The sequence below is a fragment of the Odocoileus virginianus genome, chromosome 19, assembly GCF_023699985.2.
Source record: "Odocoileus virginianus isolate 20LAN1187 ecotype Illinois chromosome 19, Ovbor_1.2, whole genome shotgun sequence".
NCBI lineage: Eukaryota > Metazoa > Chordata > Mammalia > Artiodactyla > Cervidae > Odocoileus > Odocoileus virginianus.
In genome coordinates, this window is record NC_069692.1 from 42,131,042 (window position 1) to 42,153,274 (window position 22,233).

General features: G+C 47.1%; 1 protein-coding gene across 6 annotated transcripts in view; it reads left to right on the forward strand.

Annotated features, from left to right (window-relative positions):
- Positions 1-741: 741 nt before the first annotated feature.
- The window catches only part of BACH2 (BTB domain and CNC homolog 2), a 373,875-nt gene continuing 352,383 nt past the window's right edge, over positions 742-22,233 (forward strand). For 3 of the 6 annotated variants that reach the window (XM_070450108.1, XM_070450109.1, XM_070450114.1), the window contains exon 1: positions 743-1,257. The gene's annotated coding sequence lies outside the window, so the exon portion shown is untranslated. Of the gene's footprint in view, positions 1,258-22,233 lie in introns of all 6 variants that reach the window. The other 3 variants (XM_070450113.1, XM_070450110.1, XM_070450112.1) reach the window with 3 other exon arrangements.

Sequence of the window (22,233 nt, forward strand, 5' to 3'; positions counted from 1 at the left end):
AATTACTTTCTGTAAAACCCTAACCACCAGCAAGCTTTCTTCCGACAGGGCAGCCGCGCTGGCCTTCAAGTGCAGCAGCAGCAGCCTGGCGGCCTCTGGAGTGGGCGCGGGGGAGGGGGCTGGACCCCCGCAGGGCTGGGGAGGCAGCCGCGAGGCCCGCTTCGCCATCGCACGCGCCCCTATCCAAACCCTGGCGTGTGGGCTCAGAGGCCACCTCGGTGGGACAGGCGGAGGCCCTCCGGGAAAGGATTTCAAAGTCAGTATCAACCTTAGGTCAGAGGCTACTCTTTCTCACCCCGTCTGCTCCCAACAGGGGGACCGGTCAGCTTTGAGGCGCCCGCGGCGCATCTTTTCCTGCCCCTTCTTGGGAAACCGCTAGGCAAGCCCGGAATCCCAGGTCTCGAGGTCCCACTCCCCTTCCAGGGTATGGTGCCCCGGCTCTGCCCGCTCCCCACGTGCCACACCAGCCATCACCTCTCCAACCACCCCTCTCGCCCCCAGTCCTGGCCTTTCAAGGCCCCTGGGCGAGTCGCCGGCCAGGCCGGACCGAGCCAGGCGGCCAGGAGGGCCAGGAGCAGGGGGCTCTCCAGGCCGCGCGGCCGCACAAAGCGGGGAGAGCGGCGGCGGCGGCGGCGTGAGGCGCGCCCCCTCCCGCGAGCAGGCCGAGCGCGCGCCCGCCCCGTGTCCCTCCGCCCCAGCCCCCGGAGCGCCATTCGCGGAGCGGCTTACGCTAGTCGCCGGGCGTACGGCGCCCCAGCGGCCGGGGAGGTGCGCTGCCCGGCTCCCGTAAAGTTATTGTGAATGGGGAGCGGGTGACGTCAGCGCCGAATGTCAACAATGTAGCGATTGAGAGTGTGGGCGTTCCGGGGAGAGCGCGAGCCGCGCGGCGCGGAGCAAACAGCGCCGAGCAGCCGCCGCCTCGCCAGCAGCAGCAGCAGCGGCAGCGGCCACCGTGCACGCCCGGCTGCGGTCGCAGCAGCGCTAAAGCCAGCGCCCGCCGCCGCCCTCGCCACCCCGCCTGCCCACTCCCGCGGCCGCCGGGCTCCCGCTTTCTCCCCGGCCTCCCCTCGACCCTTCCCCTCCCCCTTCCCGCCACTCTCGGGGGGCTGGGGACGCGCTGCCATGTGATGCGCCTCCTCCTCGTGAGCTTTCGGTGACCCCCACCCCTCCCCGATCCGCCGACCGCAGGGAGGGGGCTGCGGGCTGGGTGGACGCGGGCAAGAGGAGACGGAGAAGAACGCAAAGTTCTCTGGCGAGGTGAGTCCGTGGCCCGCGGGTCCCGGGCCCCCGCGGCGGGGCAAGTTGGCCGGGGAGGGGACGCGGGGGGAGCGGGCTCGCCCGACTGGCGGGGAGGCGTGAGGAAGCGGCGCGGGAAGGGAGCCGCGGCTGCCGGGCGCGCACGCAGCCGCCAGCCGAGCGCCCTGCCCGCTTTGATGGCATTTTCTAGGAACGGGAAGGGGGTGGGAGCTGAGCAGGCGGACGCACGGCTCCGGCCGTGCGCTCTCTCGCCCGGCTGTTTACGGCGGGCGAGGCGGCATTGTATTTTGCTCGCGTCGACGGGTGTTTTGGAACAGCAGGGGGAGGAGGAGCAGAGGGTAATAAGTCAGGCGTGGGGAGGGCGGGCTGGAGGGAGGCGCGCGTCCGCGCGACCGGAGCAGCTGTCAGACCCACGGCCCTGCGCTCGGGCCCCCGGCCCGCGATCGCGGTGCCAGGCCGGGCGGCCTCCTCCCGGCTCGCCGCGTCGGCGCCCGGGGCTGCTCCGCGAAGCTTTGCACTCGGCTGTCAGCCGCCGCTTTGCGCTCGGCTGTCAGCCGCCGCCGGGTAGCTGAGACTACAGCGACTGGTGGGGTATCAAAGCCCAAGTTTAGGGTCCCGGGAAGAGGCAGCCCAGGGACTCTCGGCGCAGACCTCGGGCTGCGCGCTGGGTACGATCGCTACTAGCCAAGGACCGGGTCACTGGCCTGAGTCCCGCGGAGCTCGAGCCGAGGGGTCGTGCCTTCAGACAGAAAATCTTGCACCTTCCTCTTCCACGATTCTGCATGAAATCAAAGTGCAACACACACACCCTCTTCTCCCTGCCTGCACTTCAGTCTGCAAACCCCTTTTGGGCTCCACCTAGGAGAGGAGTTTATCCAGGGGACACCTCTCCACCGCGCCCTCGCAGAGGCGCCCTGTGGGGTCTCGCAGTTTTTCTGCTCTCATCGGGTGAGTGCTCAGGAGCCGAGCACCCCTGGAGAGGGAGGCGGTTGGCGCTCCTTGGACTACCCTAGCTGCCCGCGAGAGGGGACTCGAGTGAGCACCTCGGCGACCTCGGTTTAGCCGGGGATTTGCAAGAACTCGGGACCGTGGGAGGAAGCGGGCAGGGACCGCGCACCCCAGGCTTCCAGGGGTCGTGGGCGCGCAAGGTATCTGCAGCACCGTCTCGCATGTAGGCGAGTTTGATAACTTGGGGGGGAAGTTCCCGCACCGCCGTCAGATGGTTTTGTCTGTGGCCGGAGAAGGAGCACTTCGCAATTTGCCTGTCTGGTCACCGTCGTCTCGACGACCCGTGACCCCTGGGAAACAGGAGGGACGAGGCCGCCCGGCCCCGGGCAGAGCTGCGCGCTCTCGGCCGCCTGGCGGGGGAAGCGGCGGGACGCAGCGTTCCTCGGCTTTCACCTTCGCGGTCTAGTGCTGCAGTCTCTCACTCCCGGTGTAAATTTCATCTGTTGAGTGTATTTAACTAAAATGGGTAATTACTTTAGATAAAAATCCTTTCCTGCCTAGTGGGAACCTTGGCGGAGATGATGCCTAATGAGATATTTTGCTTTTGTCTGTTTAGAGTAAAACTAGAGATGTTAACTCTGATAACGGTTTTCTCAGATCATTAAAATGTAACATGTAGGAAAGGCATGTTGAGCTGCGAAGGCTCTGGCTGACATGAAAGAAGCCGTGCGGGGAAAGGCTGCCCCTCGGTTGGTGGAGGGGCTGTTTTGGTAAAAGGCAGCGGCGTCTGGCTTCCCATGTGAGACTGCCCCACCCTGCTGCTCCTGAGGCTCGCAGCTTGTGAGTAAACGGCGGTTTTCATTCTTACAGGTAATAATAAATGTGAGTCAAAATGACATCTTGTTAGAATTAGCCTTCAGTCTGTAAGAGAGATGGCTAAATAACAGTGTTGCATCAAACTGCTCCCCTGAAAGGTCTGTCAGCATTTCCATTATAAATGCAGTTTTTCAGGAGTTTATAATTTCACCACAAAACTTTTGAGTGGCTGAAATGTTTTTCCCTTCTAGTGTTCTGCTTAAAAAAAAAAAATGTAATGATTGCCCACTTCCATCCTATTTGCTGTTCCTGAAACTTGAATATCATTCAAATGAGCGTCCCAGATATGGAAAACACAACCATGGAATAAAGAAGTTTTGTTAGAATGTACTTTATTTGTGACAAGTAATATTTTCATTTTGGATTTTGGAAGGCTTTATGTTTGCCATTTGGTAATCATAAATGTGTTAATTCTGGTATCTGTCAGTTCTGCAGGTGGATTAGAAATGTCAGTTCATGCTGTATATGCCAGGATTATATGGAAGAGCATTCTCCTCATATATGTGTCTGTGAGCTCATAGCTAAATTATATGAGCATCTGTTAGTTACCTATCTGTTCTTTGTATGTTGCATGTGAAGATCTGCAATAAAGGACAAAGAGGTAAGGCAGAAAGAAAGGGAGGGAGTCAGGGACCCCCTCTACCCCACCCCCATAACTTTTCAGCATTTCTAGTGTGTGAGAGAAAGCCATTCATTTTCTTTCTTTTGAATTATGCTTTTGACTCAGTGTGTTTAGGCCAGTCCCTTTCAGTCACTCACCTCTGGCTACAGTGTGAGGGGCTTAATTATTTGTAAAGTACTCTGACATCCCTGGATGAAAGGCACTGCAGAAGTGCAAAGTATTGTTATCCTGATACGGAATTTAATGATCCATTACAGTTCATCAGGAAAATGCACTTTGCAGCGATGGTGGGAAATGTTCCCACCTGATAGAGGGTAATAATAACTGCCTAAAAGTAGGGTCAGATTACAGATGAGACAATTAACTCTAGCCATGTGCTCTTCAATTTGTTGCAATTCATTTAGTGATCAAAGTGAGTCGCAGAGAGACAGATGGTCAGGTTCACATCTCTCCTAGGCCAGCCCTTCACTTCTGAGCCCACTGCTTGCACAGGCAACAGGACCTCCTCATTAGTGCTTGTGAACTGTTCCTCAGAATTTGTGATCGAGGCTCCTGGGACGCTGACAAAAGGGCTCAGGCCAATCTGTATTGTTGCGAGCAGTTTAATTTTACTTGGATTAAGTCCTGCTTAGTGTCTCTGGGATGGATCCAGCCTTAACAAGGGAGGGGAGAGTCCTAGTGGCTCTCTAGCTCAGCGGGGCTGGGCTTCACTGCCCTAGTTTTTGTCTACCTCAGATTTCAGGGGGTGCAGTGTCTGGCTCCTTGAAACTGTTGGCTTATACTCAGATACATAAACACCCTCCTGTATGACGGAGGGGTGGGGAGCAGGACCAGCTTGGTGGGCACGTGACCTGCACCGTTGCCCAGGCCCTCTCCGCTCTCAGAAGGACCCCACACGTGGTTTCATCTTCTGCTCTTGTTCTTCTTGAGATCCCTAGTAGTTGGGGAACTTGGGGCCCTTCATCTTCCTTGCTCTCCATCGAGGAGGGGGCATGGCGTGGAGTGGCAGGCACCCGCTGCACCATCCCAGCTCTTTGCCATCAGGCGGGAAGCACTGGGAATAGTGGCTTTGTGTCGCCCCGCTGTCTGATTTTTCTGAGGGAAGCCTGGATATCAAGGTTTTGATGTAGAATCCCCTACTTTCTAAATATTTGCTCACACTTTTTTTTAACACTGGGCAGAAACATTGTAAGCACTGGAGCTGGCCTGTAGGCTGCCCACTACTGTATGAGCTAGAACGTCTTACTGTTTAATATTTCTGTGTTTGGCTATTTTCTAAAGGCCTGACACATCGTAGATGATTTTTGAGTCTACACCAAGTGAATGGTTAACCGTGGTCAGGAAAACTGAAAAAGGCAAAAAACCCAAAACGGAATCAAATGAAATCAACACTGAGTCCCACTCAGGGATTGATAGCTTTCTTTTTAACAGAGAATACAATGTGAAAGGCCATATAATTAATACCAAGGGCACCATATAATCCTTTGCAGGTAAATAATCTATTTCTTTGGGTCACCTGCCCTCTATTTAATTGTTATTGACCAGATCGGGTAACTTGGCTGTTTAATGCCTAAGGACTCCTCCAGGAGAATTTGACATTTGCCAGCACCCACTGAAACAATAGCTGTGGTTTATTGAATGTTCACCATGTGCCAGAAACCGTGCTGACTCTCCTCCCTGAATGTCGACTCCTCATTTCCTTCCTTGACTCCTCAAGGCAACCCTGAAAAGCAGGCATTGTGCCCATTCTACAGAAGAGGAAGGTTCTCATTGGAAAGGATTCCATCAGAAGGCAGCGTGTGTTGCCCTGACTGTCTAAAGGTTATTTCCCTGTCCTGTATACACAGTCTAGCCCAGAGTCAATGACTGGGCTTGGCGTTGGGGGTCACAGCACACAGAGAAGCCCGTCTCTACCCTGGAGTACAAGCAATAGGGAGCAATGTAAGATGCAACATAATCTGCCAAAATCCGTGACTCACACAGCAAGCACCGCATCTGCCTGTCAGGAAGGTTCCGGTGACATAGGATCCCATCAGAGGCGCAAGCAGTTCAGAAGTGAGGGCTGGCTGCAAACACTGGCGTTGCTCTGGAGAAGGAAAGAAGCTTTCGGCAGAGCTGAAGCCATGTTAGGGAAGCAGTACCAAGGCGTTTGGAATGATAGAAAGTCGCTCCTGGATTGCCGATGACAGCATATAACCTATTCTTGTCCCATTTTTAAATTTCATGTAAATATTTACACATTGTTCAAGTCCAAACTGAAACCTGCTATGAATTAAACATTTTGTAAACTCAGATTGCCCAGCATTATTACTCATCTTTTTTTTAATTTTTTGGTCTGTGATGATATTTAATAGAAAAGTAGTTTCTTTGTCAATTTAAGGCTTTTACTCCCCCCACCTTTTTTCTTGTTAATTTCAAATGTCAGTTTGCTGAAGGCTGAAACTTGCTCTCACCATCAGCATGCTACTCAGCTTCCCTAGAGCTGGAGGTCGCAGAAGCACCAGTGTGTCCTTTTCAAGGACCATTTCTTTGCTAAAGAATATGGAAATTGAACCCGGTCCTACTAGTGGCACTACTTCAAAAATCAGGCAGGAATGTTGCTTTTGTTTTTCCTTGAGCTACTTTTTTCCAAAATAATAAATCTTCCCAATCTGAAAGCATTTCACGTACTTCTTCATCCTCGTCACTGGAATTACAGCCAAAATGCCTCTCAGCCTTTCCCAGTGACCTCATAATCACGGCTTCTCCAGCACGTTACCCTGCTTAACTTCTCTTTTGTTCCTCAGTGAATTGGCCTTTGGTGCTGAGATGTGTCGTTTGCCTCCCTGAACTCTTTGTTCCACTCCTGGTGGAGGACGCGGCACTGATGCCCCTGCCAGTGGCTGCCTGGTTACTGGTTCTCTCTCCTGCTTGAGTCAGCTTTCAGCTTCCCTTTCCCCAAGTGTTGCCATCCTCCTATTTCCAGCTTTCCCATACTCCTCGTGATTATCTTCATTTATTCCTGAGCCGGCAGCTGGCATGGGGACAAACTCCAGCTTAGTGCAGAGGGAAGCATTCTGCATTTCCAAGTCCATTGTCAAAATTCCTGTCTTACTCCGTCCTTTTGTCTCTCCCTCGCCACTTTCTGTGGATGCTTCAGGAGTTGCCTTAGGCTGCATGTCTCTACCCCATAAAAGGCTTAGACTTTGGAGTTTAAAGCTGGGAGATCCCAGTGTGGTTATTCCTGTTCTTATCCGTAGAAAACCAAAGTCAAGGTGCCGCTCAGCGAGTTTGCTTAGTCTCCCAGGATCTATGGATTACAGGCAGGTTTTATATTCTTCCCATCCTGTATTCTCCTAATTATCAGGAGCTCATGGATGGCATAAAATGGGCCAGGTGTCCAGAAATGGCATACTTTAGAGGCAAGTGGCTCATTCATTCACTAAGCAGATATTGAGAATCCCTTACATGGCAGATGTAGTGCTAGGTGACCATGTTGCTTTTGGGGAACAAGCCCCATTCCAGCCCTGACCTCATGAAGCACCCCATCTAGTAGGAGGGATGACGTTTATCAGATAGCCACAGATGACTTATTGCAGACTCTGAGAGGGAAAGTTATTATATGCACTGGAGGATATACTGGAGAGGGTGTGATCCGGATGGGAGGTTGGGGCAGCCCAGCCCAAGGAATTAGGGAGTCAGCTGCCATCTGAACCTGTCTGAAACCAGCTAGGTTTCCCCCTAGTCTCCCTGGACTGTAAAGAAGGCTGAGCACTGAAGAATTGATGCTTTTAAACTGTGGTGTTGGAGAAGACTCTTGAGAGTCCCTTGGACTGCAAGGAGATCCAACCAGTCATTCTTAAAGGAGATCAGCCCTGGGTGTTCATTGGAAGGACTGATGCTGAAGCTGAAACTCCAGTACTTTGGCCACCTCATGCGAAGAGCTGACTCGTGTGAAAAGACCCTGATGCTGGGAAAGATTGAGGGCAGGAGGAGAAGGGGACGACAGAGGATGAGATGGTTGGATGGCATCACTGATTCAGTGTACATGAGCTTGAGTAGGCTCCGGGAGACAGTAAAGGACAGGGAAGCCTGGTGTGCTGCAGTGCATGGGGTCGCAAAGGGTTGGACATGACTGACCAACTGAACAACAAGAAGTCTCCCAAGCCTATTAATTCACTCCTATCTGTGGCCCTTTGGAATATTGCATAAACCATGGTATAACCCGTTCAGTCATTTTGGCCAATAATGGTTCCTGTATACAGAGTCCAGAATTGATTTATTTACCTGTGTCTTTAGAACCTGATAAAAACAGAATTAATTGCCAAGAATATTGTTTCCCTACCGGAAAAAAAAATGCAAGTTAGCATTCTTGTTTTGGGCATGTTGAGGGTCATTTGGACAATATTTGAGTGATTAGAACCTGCAGGCATTCCCTCCCAGTTGTCTAATATGCGTGGGCCCCGGGGCGAGGGGCTTTGGTGAAAATGAGAGTCCAGCTGATCAGAAGCCCCAGCCTGTCCCAGACTGGCAGGGTCTCCAGCCTCTGCAGACCCAGGATGATTATACAGACTGTTCTTAGCACAATTTAGGAGTGCAGACAGCATCTGTTTAAAACAAATGGATTTGTTATGTGCTAAAACACCTCTCTCCTCTTTTTTTCATATGATAGCTAACCTGTATTGGGAGTCTTAAGTGTGTGTCCTTCATATTAGCTGTGTAACTCATATAACCACCCGGAGGCAGGTGTGATTGTAAAAGACTGAGGCATGGATGTCACTTGGCTAATGAGTGGCTGAGCTGGGTTTGGACACGAGGTGTCTGATGCTAGAACCTGTTCTCTTAACCACCTGCTGTTCTGCACCCCCTCTTCCTTTTTGTTCTCCATCACATCTCAGAAGTGGAAATATAGGCCATCTCACTCTATTGGATATTTTATTGACATCTATCTGAAAGAAAAAATTGAAAAATAATTTCTCAGTGAGCCTGAGTGAATGTATCCTTTGTCCTTCTCCTTTCACCTAACTCACTTTCTGATAATTGCATTCCTCAGTTCTCAGTGTCCGTCTGAGGATTCAGAGGATGGAAGTGATAACATGCCAAGACAGGAAGAACTGGACACAGAACATGAATCCTATGACTCTGTTCCCAGGGTTTTTCTATAACTCATGCTCCTACCCTCTTGTTAAGTGAAAAATTTGTTTATAGCTTTCTTTTTTTTTTTTTTTCCTACTGAGAAGGAAAAAATTTCATTCAGAACCAATTCCATCAGAGTTCCTAATGAGAAATATTAGCTGCTAGTAACAGATAAAAACAGGTAACCTTTGCTCCATCCTAGTCAATTTCAGGAAGAGATTATCTTGCCAGATTAGCATGTTGCAACTCTCAACAGGAGAGTTGAATGATTTTAAAGGACTCTGCTAGGCAGTTGGTTTGGTAGTGACCCTGATTACCCCGGGTTTGCAGGGTGACTGTTTAGAATGCTGACTCAGCTGTGTCCTGGGCTGGACGTCCAAGTTGTCATCTTTAGTCAAGCGGCATTATCCTTGGAGCTGCTGGAACATTTAAGCATATGCTTGAAGCTCAATTTGGGAAATGATCAAGCATATGACTGTACTGTGCTTATTTTTCAGTATTTAGTTCAAATTTTGGAGATGGCTAAATGGGGAGATGCTTAGCGTGTCACTGTTGGAGGTTTTAAGTGATTAAAAAAATCAAGCAGATGAGTGCATAAAGATTTCTATGCAAACAATGATGAGCTTAATTTAAAGCTGCTGATTTAGTGTGAGAATTACTTGCACTGATTTGTAGAACATCTATAGAGGTTCAGGCTTCCATATTATGCAAATGAATGAGCCCTGAAGAGTCAAACTGTGGAAAAAAAATGAAATTAACTATAAAAGATATTATTACCCATTCAGCAAGTGGAAAATGTAGACTGACTTCCTTTTCGTGTATCTCCTTGAGAAGATGGGCGTTGGGGTGCCGACCTTGACTTCATTGGGAGGAAGCCAGGCAAGGCTTGCTGTTAGTTCTCCCCGTGTCCGCTTTCTGTCCTGACGTCACTCTCTGCTCTGCTTCCTTGAGGCTGCCCAGTGCACTTAACCAGTCCCCTCCTTGCCTTTCAAAAGCAAACTCAGAAAAGGATTTTATGAAAACTGTCTCGTATTGTTGTTGTTTAGGTGTGGAGTCGTGTCCGACTCCTGGCGACCCCATGGACTGAAGCCCACCAGGCCCCTCTGTCCATGGGATTGTCCAGGCAAGAATCCTGGAGTGGGTTGCCATGCCCTCCTCCAGGGGATCTTCCAACCCAGGTATTGAGCAGCAACAACCAAGTGTATTACTTCTTTCTGAAGCATCAGTTTATTAATAGGAGATAAAGTGAAAGAAGTAAAAACCCCAGCAGTGGGGCTAGTAGAATCTCATACACTGCTAACCTGGTGATGGCAGGAACTTTCTGAGTAAAGAGGGGGCTCTGTATAAAGCCAACCGTGGAGACAGAGAATGTGGGCAAGCAGACTAGACCGTATAAACCACACAGTAGTATTAAAAATATGAAGAGCAGATGATTTTTAATGTGATAATACGTTTGTCAGAAAGCATCACCTTTCTCTTGCCAGACACTTGATCTGATTGCATAAACCTGGGTAGCAAGATGGTGTGTTATTTGACATTTAAATGGAGGTTCAGGGGAAAACCACTAGGTCTATAACTAGGAATTTTTGTCAGGAGCAGTGAACCTGAAATACTCTATTATCCTTAAATGTTGAATTTTATTTATTTATTTATTTTCCATTTGTTTTTATTAGTTGGAGGCTAATTACTTTACAATATTGTAGTGGTTTTTGCCATACATTGACATGAATCAGCCATGGATTTGCATGTGTTCCCCATTCCAAATGTTGGATTTTAAAAAAAGAAGAAAAAAAAAGAATGGATTTCACCCATCTGCCTCCCCACCCTACACTTCTGTTGATTACAAATTGAGTTGATAAGTCTGTTTCAAAAGTGATATGCCCCGTGCCATGAGCATGACTGGTGGTGACAAGTGGACATTTGGAGAGGTTGACTGTTTAATGAAATTATGCTTTTTTAATAATTTTTGTTTTTTTTGGCATGTGGGATCTTAGTTCCCTGACCGGGGATTGAACCTGTGCCCTCTGCTTTGGGAGCTCCGAGCTGTAACCACCTGACTACCAGGGAAGTCCCAACCCTGCTGCTTTCAGAGAGACGCGCTGCCTTGTGAATACCCACTGGGGGTGCGTCTGAACCGGCTTCCACGCGGCCCCCCCAGGCAGACTCCGCCAGCAACCATGCTATGTTGAGTTGATGGCGCCATCTAGCGTCAGTCCGAGGAAATGTCCCGCTGCGCTCCCCTGTGCTTCTCTGGGGCTCAGGTCTCCGGGTAGCCGGGTAAGGAGGCCCGCTCTCTGGAGGATGCTGTCTGGCAGGGGCACCGCTCCCTGATTCGCATCTTCTTCTGTCTGAGGGCTGCGTCTGTGCTTTCCTGCGTCCGACGCCACTTCTCTCCGGCCCCCTCTCTCTGGTCCCCCCTCTCTGTAGCTCTTCTTCCTTGTTTTTTTTCTGTTCCAACTCTTGGTGAATTTTTTGGAACAACAGCAACAAAAAATTCGAAACTCACAGCCAATAAGAGTTTCCTGATGATGTGTTACGGCAAAATAGGAGTGTCATGCATTTTAAAGTGGAATTAGCCACGAAGGTCATATTGGACAACCAGAGGGGAACGGGACAAAGTCTGAAAGTCTCACCTGGAAGACTGCCTCTAGTTAGGGGTTTCAAACAGTCACTCATCATGTTTTCTTTAGGTTTTAATTGGCTTTGGAACTATTGTTATAGTGTTATTTTCTCTGTTAAGACAAATGTAACCTCTGACTCGACTTTTAAATTTGAGACAACCTTCATGGAATATCCTGAAGACGGTGGCGTTTCTGAGTGGGACGATGCGTTCTGAGTTCCGAATAACCCGTTCCCCTCTGGAGGTTTGGGTCCGGTATTCAGTGAGAGAAAGAGGGTGAAAAGACGTGGAGGACGCAGCCCGAGACGTGGTTACACCAGGACGTTCGTGGGATCTGAATTCGTGTACAGGTTGAAGCTCCCACATCAAACAATGAATTTTAAATTTCCACTTGTGTTAAACATCTCGACGTTGTGGGTTTGAAAGTAAGTCCCCTCTGAAAAACAGGAACTGTGCTTGTCTGTTAGCAGTTTTTGCGGTCGATCGGGCAACTATTTTGATTTTTGTCAGAAGGGGGAAAAGCAGTTAAATCCAGTTAAAATCAACGCTGGTGACGATGAACCGGCCCGTGAGATCTGAGTGCGGCCGCTCCCCGCGTCCCAACAGGGAGGGCGAATGGTTGGTTCTTACCCCTCTTCGGATACTGGCTGTCACGGCTGCTTTTTGAGCAGCGGCATCTCTGCTCCGTCTGGCCTGTGTCTGTCCGGGGCTGGACCTTGGAGAACCGGAGCGGGGAGGGAGGGAGGCTGCTGCCTGCCGATTTGCATGCACCTTGTTTTTGTTTTCGCCGGGCGGGCGTGTGCGCCTTCTGTCTGGAGAGCCATTTAGCGTGTCAGCAGTTTCCTCCCAGCCGCGTGCTGACTCATGCGGCGGCCGCAGCCCTCAGCTGGCCCCAGGCCGATCGGCCCACAGCACCAGCGCCGCCGTGGAGAGCCCCTCGGCCATGCGCCGCGGGAGGCTATTTTCAGATCTGTGGTCGCGGCCCAGCTGGGTTCCCTTCTCCCTCCGGCAACCGGACACAGCTCTAGTTTCCCCGGGGTAGAAAACTGGGCATATTTCTGCCTTAGTGACTGCTTGAGCATCACAGTATTTCTGGGAAGCCCCCAGAGAAAACCGATTTTTACTTCCTTTTAATTTTCTGGGGCTCTTTGTAGGGAGAGGGGAGGGGGGATGAGAGTAAGAGAAAGGGACCCTGCTGTTATTTGCTCCCTAGCACCAGAGGGAACTCTTGTGAACAGTTAACCGAGGTTTTCCTGGTGTGACCCAAATCTGACCCACTTCTCCCCGTGTCAGTGAAGCGTGTGTGCCTGGGCCGGGGCAGTGGGCAAGAGGTGTTCAGCAGCCAGCCCCACTTTGTTTTATGTGGTTCACGTCCTTAAGTAATGACAGATTTTGTTTGTATCTGTTGCATGTTATTAAGGTTAAAAAAAAAAAAAAACTCAAACCTGACCTCGGGTCATTTTAAAGTTGGCGTGTGTTTTCAGAAATGGTTTCGCTGTTTGTTTTTGGAGTTCAGTTCTGCTTATTTTCATCGGAAAGTGAAAATGTCACTTTTTTTGAGGTTTATAAATAAACTTCCTTTTGCAGATACAGTTGATCAGAGCATTCTGAACTATCTTGAGAAAGATGATTAAACTGAGATCAGTGAGGGAAAGGAAAGCTTTACACATCCTTGTGGAGTTTGCCTCCATTTTTTTTTTTTTTTTTTAGCTTCAATAAGCATTCTGAAGCAGCTTTGACCAGTAATAAAGAAAAAGCCAAGCCACAGTGACTGTGTGTAACATGATGTTGATGGAAGTTCTTGGTTTCCGCCGATACAAATGACTCATCAGTATCAATAGAATTGTGACTTCTAATAATAACACAGTGCAAGACCTTCAAAACATGTGGTTTTAGCCCTAGCTGTTAGTGAAAGGTTGGAAAATATTAGTTTGAGCTTTTTTTTTTCTGATCTCTTGATTTCACCCAAGTTTAAAGTTGTTTTTTGTAGGTGTGATGATCACACTATTGTTTTTTCATCTTACTGTTTTTAGTTTCGTTATGACCAAGTCGCCAAACTCAGATCATTTCATCGTTTAGAAATCTGTGCAGTAAGCATCTCCCAGCGGGGCTGTGTTTTGAGGGAAATGTGGCTGAAAAGCAAATCCTCCCTGAACAGAGAAAGGAAAAAACCGGTCCGGACTCTGGTCCACCAAGCCACCAGCCTTCTCCACAGCGTCTGTTGTGGAGGGTGGTGGGACCGCTGCCGAGCTGATTGCAGAGTGAATCATTGTCAGAGGATCCCAAGAGGAAGGGTAACAGAAAATGCGAGTCAGAGTGAGGAGGGGCAGCTCAGACAGGAAGGACGGTGCTGCCCCGTTCCCAGGGCTGAAGGGCTGAGACCCGCAGACCCCAGGCGTCACAGGGAGTTTAGGTGTGTGTATGTCAGTTGCAGCCTCTCTGCTTGCATCTGTTTGTGGGAGCTTTCTTCTGCTCCTCAGCTTTGGTTTGTTTTGCCTGCAGTTTGGCCAGACCATCAGAGATCGCTATCTTAGCTCGGTGAGGCCACAGAGGTCTCACCCCAGGACCTTTCCCTTTTGCATTCTGTAGTGAAAGCAACTGAATTTCTAGACTGTGAAATCAGCACCTACATTTACCTTCATGCAGATTTTTTTCTTTCTGAACACTTCATCTTTAGAAACGTTGCCTCACTAGTTTCCTAGCTACTACAGCCAGTGGCCTTTGCGCCTTACCTGCTATGTTAGCCTTGATCTGGGAAGTAAGAAATGCTTTAAAGAGAAGTGCAAGATGAGAATGTTGCTAGCTGAAATTTTGTGTCAGTCTTGCCTCTCTCACAGTTCGTTCTAGATGGCTCTTTTTCTCCTTGCCATCTTCTCCGCATTTTTTATTTTTAATGCTTATGCCTTCCTTTACTCTCTTTACCCTGGTGTCTTGCTCCTCGGTAGCATTTCCTTTCTTTGCGTCTTGTTCTTCCTTCCTCTTGCCAAGTCTTTACATTTCTTTCTTTATGTGAACACTCACCTCTTGTTTGTTCTCGTAGATTCTTTCTGCTCCTGCCTGCATGCACACACCCTTTCTTACATCACTCCTAGACAGACCCAGGAGTGTGTGCACATATGCATGCACTCTGCATACACACGTGGACACATGTGCACCAGCACAACCCCCTCCCTGACCCTGGGCTCTTGCTTATGGAGGCCCCATAGTGGCTCTGGGTGCTCCTGTTGCTCTCTCTTCCCAGAGCTGGGTTTCTGGGAGGGGTCGTTCAGACAGGAAGGGAATTGGAAGTGGAGCGTGCACTGGCTTGCCACCTGTGTCTAAGAACACATTCTGGGAAGGAGGCTGGATTCTGAGGCCCAGGAAGAAACCCAGGGGAGGCTCTGACCTCAGAATCCAGGGAGTAGCTTGTTGTTCAGTCCCTAAGTGATGTCCGACACTTTGTGATCCCCATGGACTGCAGCATGCCAGGCTTCCCTCTGCTTCACTGTCTCCCAGAGTTTGCTCAGACTCGTGTCCATTGAGTTGGTGATGCCATCAAACCACCTCATCCTCTGTCACCCCTTCTCCTGCCCTCAGTCTTTCCCAACATCAGGGTCTTTTTCAGGGAGTCAGCTCTTCACATCATGTGGCCAAAGTACCGGAGCTTCAGCTTCAGCTTCAGCATCAGTCCTTCCAGTGAATATTCAGGGTTGATTTCCTTTAGGATGGACTGGTGTGATCTCCTTGCAGTCCAAGGGACTCTTCAAGAGTCTTCTCCAACACCACAGTTTGAAAGCATCAACTCTTTAGCGCTCAGCCTTGTTAAATGGTCCAACTGTCACATCCATATATGGCTACTGGAAAAACCATAGCTTTGACTAGATGCATCTTTGCTGGCAAAGTGATTAGGAAGAGGTACGCCTGCCTGAGCATGGGGAAAGCAGGCAAAGAGAACAAGGTGTTGGGAAGATTCTTCCACCAGCCTTGAGTTGGAGAATCCTGATGGGGTGAGAGATGCCTCCAGATGCGCAGTACTCAGGGGAGGAGGAGGCTCAGAACTCAGAGTGTGAAAGAGGATGGGGATCATCGGCTTGCCTCTGGCTGTTAAAATGCCCACAGGGCCTGGTAGGTCTGGGGAAACTGGCATGAGATCCCAAGGATACCCAGGCTCCCTCTGCGACCTTGAGCTGTCTCTTGCCCCATCAGAGAGGCCTTCCCCGACCCTGTGGAGTAGGGGGACCACCCTCTTTTCCAGGCACCCACTCTTCTCCTTCCTTTTCTCTGAGGCTCTTCTCACCCTCTGACCTCCTGTATATGAGGTTGCTTGTCCATCTGTCTCCCTCACTATGAAATCAGCTCCAGACTCCCGGGTCTTTGCCTCCTTTGGTCACTGTGTAAGCCCAGGGGCCTGGAAAAGTGACACTACAGGGCTGCTCATTAAGCACGTATTTGCTGAATGAATGAACTTACTGACTGTCCCTTGAGAATCACGTGTGGCTTCTCACTGTCCATAGAAAACACTCAGAGTCCTCAGAAGAGCCTTTAAAGCTCCTTACAGTCTGTTCCCAGGCTACCATTTCAGATATATATCAGTGTTTTCTTCCCGCTCAACTTTTGTCAGATACCTCTCTAACTAACTTATGTTTTTATTTTGTACAGTCTTATAATGTTTGTGTTATATCTGTTGGTTCTGAAGTTATCTTAATTTGTCCTAAATTTACTTACTGTGCAAATAGAGAATTACTTGTCAAGGTGCTTGCTCTTTGCAGGGAACTCTGTTAAGCCCAGGTTATGGTGTGTGGAATACGGACCCAGTAGAAAGCATAGTCCCAGATGGTAGGGAAGTTAGTATTTCTGGAGACGACATAGATAAGCATGAAGCATTTGAAGTTCAGTGCACACAGCAGGAAGTGATCAAGGGCCAGGATGAATAGTTGAGGTGAGTGGGGTCGGAGTTGGAAGAAAAGAGAGCTGGCAAAGATTGAGCACCAGGACGGCCTTAACAGGAGGAGTTGAATCTGTTTATGTCCTTAGAATGATTGTGGGATATGCTGAAATGGTCCTAATTACCTAGTTGATATCCTTCGAGATCTTATAGATATCAGGTTCATCAGCTTTATCATTCCATGTCAGTCATTGTCAGTATACTTTTCCTGACCATTCCCAAATAAGACCTTCTTAAGAAAAAATTAATGAAGGGATATGAAGGACTCTCAAGTGCAGACCCAGAAAATTCTTCTGTAATAGTACAGAAAGTTTAAAATGTGTGAGGAGGCCTTCACTTTAATTGTTTGAAAAAATGTGACTAGAACTTCAGTTCATTAAAACATGAGGAGTAAGAAAACACGCCCAGCGTGGTTGGTGATGTCTGTGGGACATCTGTGGTACTGTTCCAGCGTGTGTAAAGAACACACGAATTGGTACGGAGAGGCCAGACAGCCCCGTAGGAAAGTGATACTGGACATGCGTACACTTGCATAGGCACTTCACCAAAGAGGCCCAAGCGGCGCGCTGAGTAATCTGTGCTGAGTGAAATCACCGCAACACGCCATGCCTCTCTCTGGATCGGCAGATGTGCACATAGCTGACGTGACCACGTGTTGCTAAGGATGTGCGTGCTTGGAAGGTCTTGTAGATAGTTAGTAGGAGTATTTGGAGAAGGAAATGGCAGCCCACTCCAGTGTTCCTGCCTGGAGAACCCCAGGGATGGGGGAGGCTGGTGGGCTGCCGTCTGTGGGGCTGCACAGAGTCGGACACGACTGAAGCGACTTAGCCGCAGCAGCCGCAGTAGGAGCATGACTTGATACAATGACGTTAAAGAACAGTTTATTACTGAACCAAGTGCAACCTGTTACTGGCTTAACAATCAAGCAGTCTTACTCCTAGATACACATTTTGGAAGAAGTCTCACTCATGTGCTCCAGGATGGATAAGGAAGTGGCGGTACCTGTGTACAATGGGATATTTGTTGTTGCTGGTTAGTCAGCAAGTCACGTCTGACTCTTGGCGACCCCGTGGACTCTCGCCCGCCAGGCTTGTCTGTCCAGGCATTTCCCAGGCAAGAACGCTGGCGTGAGTTGCCACTTCCTTCTCCAGGGATCTTCCCGACCCAGATCGAACCTTTGCCCCCCGCTTAGCAGGTGGGGTCTTCACCACTGAGCCACCTGAGGAACCTGCAGTGGGATATTACTCAGCCGTAGAAAGGAACGGCTTTGAGTTAGTTGAACTGAGGCGGATGAGTGTAGAGTTTGTTATTCAGAGTGAAGTAAGTCAGAAAGAGAAAAGCAAATATCGTATATTAATGCATATACAGGGAATCTAGAGAAATGGTACTGATGAGCCTAATGGCAGGGCAGGAATAGAGACTCAGATGTGGGGAACAGACGTGTGGACACAGTGGGGAGAAGCAGAGCGTGGGGCAGATTGAGAAGGTGGCATTGAAATGTCTGTATTACTCTATGTAAATTAGCTTGCTGCTGGGAAGTTGCAGTGTAACTCGGGAGCTCACCCTGCTTCTCTGACAACCTGGAGGGGTGGGATGGGGCTGGTGGTGATGGAAGGGCAGCTTCAGAGGGAGGGGATGTGTGTGTTCTTACAGCTGCTTCATGTTGCGTGGCGGAAGCCAGCTCAACATTGTGGAATGCTTATCCTCCAATTAACAATAAATTTTCAGAAAAGAAACACTGACAAGAGTGTTCAAAGAAACATTGGCTCATAAGAGCAAAACCCAGAAGCAACCCAAATGCTCATCAGCATTGTATTCCGTTAACTCATTTGGCTGTACTTACCCATTGAGATCCTGTTTGGCTGTGAAAAAAAAAAAAGTCAGTAACACCCCATACAGGAGGGCGTGCGAGGTGTGTTTAAGAGCAAGGATTCTGTCTGGGTTCAAAATCTGGGTCTCCCACTTGCTTTGTGACCTTGGGCAGGTTTCTTAACCTCACTGCCCATCCGTTTCCTTACCTGTACATTGGGGTAGAGGATAGTGTCTGCCTGATAGGGTTGTTAGAAAGATTAAATGAGTTAATATTTGTGACATGATTAGGAGAGTGACTGCCATGTAATAAATTCTAGGTGAGTGTCTGTTAAACAAAAATGCATACATCCATGTGGGTTAATCTTAGAAATATAATGTCCAGTGAGAGAAGCAAGACTCAGAATGCATACAGAATGATTCCATTTATATAAAGTTCAAAAGCTTGCAAAACTAGGTGGATTGCTTAGGGATATACATATAGATGTTAAAATTATAAAGAAGATGAAGACAATGATTGCCACCCCCCCAAAAAAAAAATCTGTATAACGGTTACCTCTAGAGGTGATGGAGTAGGTTATGGTAGGGAAGGAACTCTTTGGGGGCTTCCAGGGTCCTCAAAATGTTTTATTTTCTAGCCTGAAGAATGGTCCCAAGTATGTTCTTTTAAAAAATTATTATTTTAAGTGTGTGTGGATTTTTTGCAAATGTATATACTTATTAGATAATGCATTTTTAAACAGATTTTGTGAGTTATTTTCTGAAAATATTTCTGATGTGATCTGTTATTTTAAAATTACCTAAGAAAATGCTAAACCCAAAGTAGCAAGGTGACATTTAGCAGGCATAAATGTAAATTCCTACATTTGAGTTAAAAAAATAACCTGTTCAAGTACAGAATGTGCACACCTGCTTGATGCTTGTTTCTCCGTAAGACCTTGAGCTGCCCGTGCAGTGTGGCCCTTGCTTCTTACTGAAGGTGGCTTTTCCGTAGAGCCACGTTTAGTGAGCTGTCCCTTTTAGATAGGACTGTGCAGTGATTTTTGCTCACCATTCCCAGGCCTGGCTGTCCCATGTACAGAATACCGTGCCCCATCCCTGGGGACTATTTTAAGGAAGATACTGACCATGGATGGAGCATCCTTTGTGACCAAGATGTTTGAGGATCTGGAAACTGGCCACTGCTAGGAGTAGCCAAGGAAGTGGGGCTGTTTCGTTTGGCAGAGAGAAGATGTCGGGAGAGAAATGGTGTCTTCCGGCATCAGAAGAGGAAATCAGCTTTCTTTGTCGTTCCACAAGTCACATGCCTGCCCTGTCCTGCTGGTGGAGGCAGGTGTCAGTGCCTAGCGGCTGGAGACTTCCAAACAAAAGCTGCGGGCTCTCCTTTAGGCTTGACTAGAGTCTCGGTACCTGACGTGTGGTTCCAGGCCCAGCAGCATCAGCGTCATCCAGAGCATGTTAGCATCCAGTATCTCAGGCCCACTCCACACCTATGGAATCATCATCTGTATTTCTATCAGGATTTCCCCGGGGATTCATTGACACATTAAAGTTTGAGAGGCACTGGCCTAAATGTTTCTAAGATCCTTCTTTATAATTCTTAGGATTCAGTGATTTTATTTAAAGTATATACTCAACTGAAAATTATCAGTTCATATGTGACATTATTGATTTTAGAACCTTGACTCTAGTTAATAATAAGGTATTTTATATTTCAACATTATTGAGACAGTAGATTTCATAAGAAAAATTAAATTTGTAAGTATGTATGGTGATGGATGTTAACCAGACTTCCTTGGGTGATTATTTCACAAAATGTGTTGTGTTTAGTCGTGTCCGACTCTCTGTGACCCCATGGACTGCAGCCCACCAGGCTTCTTGGTCCATGGGGATTCTCCAGGCAAGAACGCTGGAGTGGGTTGCCATGCCCTCCTCCAGGGGATCTTCCTGACCCAGGGATCGAACCCAGGTCTCCTGCACTGCAGGTGATTCTTTACCGACTGAGCCTCCTGGGAAGCCCATTTCACTATTACATATATATACATATACACACACACACACACACACAAATATCAAGTCAGTGTGTTGTACACCTGAAACAAATACAATGTTGTATGTCAGTTATATCTCAATTTTTAAAAAGTAAAAACTAAATGCCTGAGTATGTTACATGTACATAAAGCCAAACAAGTTTTTGTTGCTGAATTAGTTGAAATTTTTTTGTCCATTTTACCCCTAAAGTAAATGTAGTGTTGCTTATGTGTTGGGGCAGCTTATAACAATTACAATATAATAGTGATTTTTTTCTTTTTAATATATAAGATGAGATTCTTATTTTAAAATTATGTTAATTTATCCAAATTTTTCTTCTGTAGTCTTTAAAATTTGCAGAGTGGATTAAGGTTCTGAATACCTCTTAAGAATGCTCAGAAGAGACATTTAAATGATAAAAACATATCACATTGATTTTGTATTTTTTTTGCTTGTACGTATTCCATATTTTGACCTTACAGGAACCTTCAAAGTCTGAGTATTGATAGTGATTCTCCACAGTGCCCTTTATCTTTTAGATACTAGATCTGAGATCAAGTAAAATAGTTTTACCTTTTTCCCCCTCAAAAGATCATGACTAATTTAAGCTCATTTCTTATTTTCCTTAAAGATTTGCTACACATCCTTTTAACTGATGAAGTTCAAGTGGAACCCATGATTCATTTCATCCTTTTCCCTTTATGTAATTAGTCATTTATTCTTTTGATGTCCACAGTAAAACTAATACTTAGCATGATAGTCTTAAGATTCCAAAATGAAGTTCTTAAATGACTTACAATCAGATATAAAATATGCTTTACTGTATGGCAAAAATGAATAGGGAAAACTTCTCATGAATAAAAGATGTTTTTTTAGGCCATATAACCATGAGTTAGTTGGCTTAAGCACATATTTCCAGATCTGTTTTCTTTTAACATGTAGGACAAAGAAACTGTACTTTGATATTTGGCTTAGATATTATTTGGTGATATATGTCATCTAAATAAGATAAGATGACAAATGGCTTTATCAAATGTAAGGTACTATAGGCACTTTATTAACTTCAGCACATGATAATCCAGTTTTCATTTTAATTTATCAGGGTTTCCCCTCCTTTTCTGGAACTGACTTAAACAAAATCTAAATTCCATCTTAGTGTGAGTCTTTAAGTTTCGATTTCTTTATCCATAAATGATTTTGAATATATGTCACCACAGGTTATCATATTAGTAATTGGGAGGTGGAAGGCTAGACTTTTTTCTATAAGCTTGCTCACTTGTTTTCTTTATTTGTTCATTCATTCATCATGAGTATATACTGAGAACTTTCTGTGCTCAAAGCTTTGGGCTGAGTGCTCTGGTAAGACATAAAATGAATAAGCCAGTCCAAGGTCCAAAGTTATTTGTAATTTATAAATTTATTTTTAATAATTATCATACTTTTCTGAATTTTAGAATGTTTGATCACCATTTTAAATACTGAGTAGACATGAGATCGATGGTGAACTTGATAGCTGTTGAAGATATAATTATCTGAAGTATGTACTTCAGTTTTTAGGAGCAAGGTTGAGGAAGAGTACTGTATATCCATATAGTGTTTACCTGATCTTAGATTTTTTTCAGAATACTTTGCAGTCACACACTCCAGTCTAGTCTGTGCTGTTTAATACAGTCACCACTTAGCTGCATGTGGCTTTTGACCACTTGAAATGTGGCTGGTCCAAGTCAAGATGTGCCAAGAGTATAAAATATACACTGGATTTCAAAGATTTAGTACAAAAAAAGACAAACTACCTCTTTAATAAGAATGTTATTTACCTGTTGAGATGATAACATGTAAGATTAAATAAAAATGTTTTAAATGTTATCTATTTCCTTTTACTTTTTAAAATGTGACTACTAGGAAATTTTAAGTTACATATATGGCTCACGTTTTATTTCTGTTTGAAAGTGCTGGTCTAGATTCTAAAGTGTAGAGTGGTTGAGAGCTCTCAGAGAAATATATCAGAGCTTAACACAGAGAGTTTTAGAG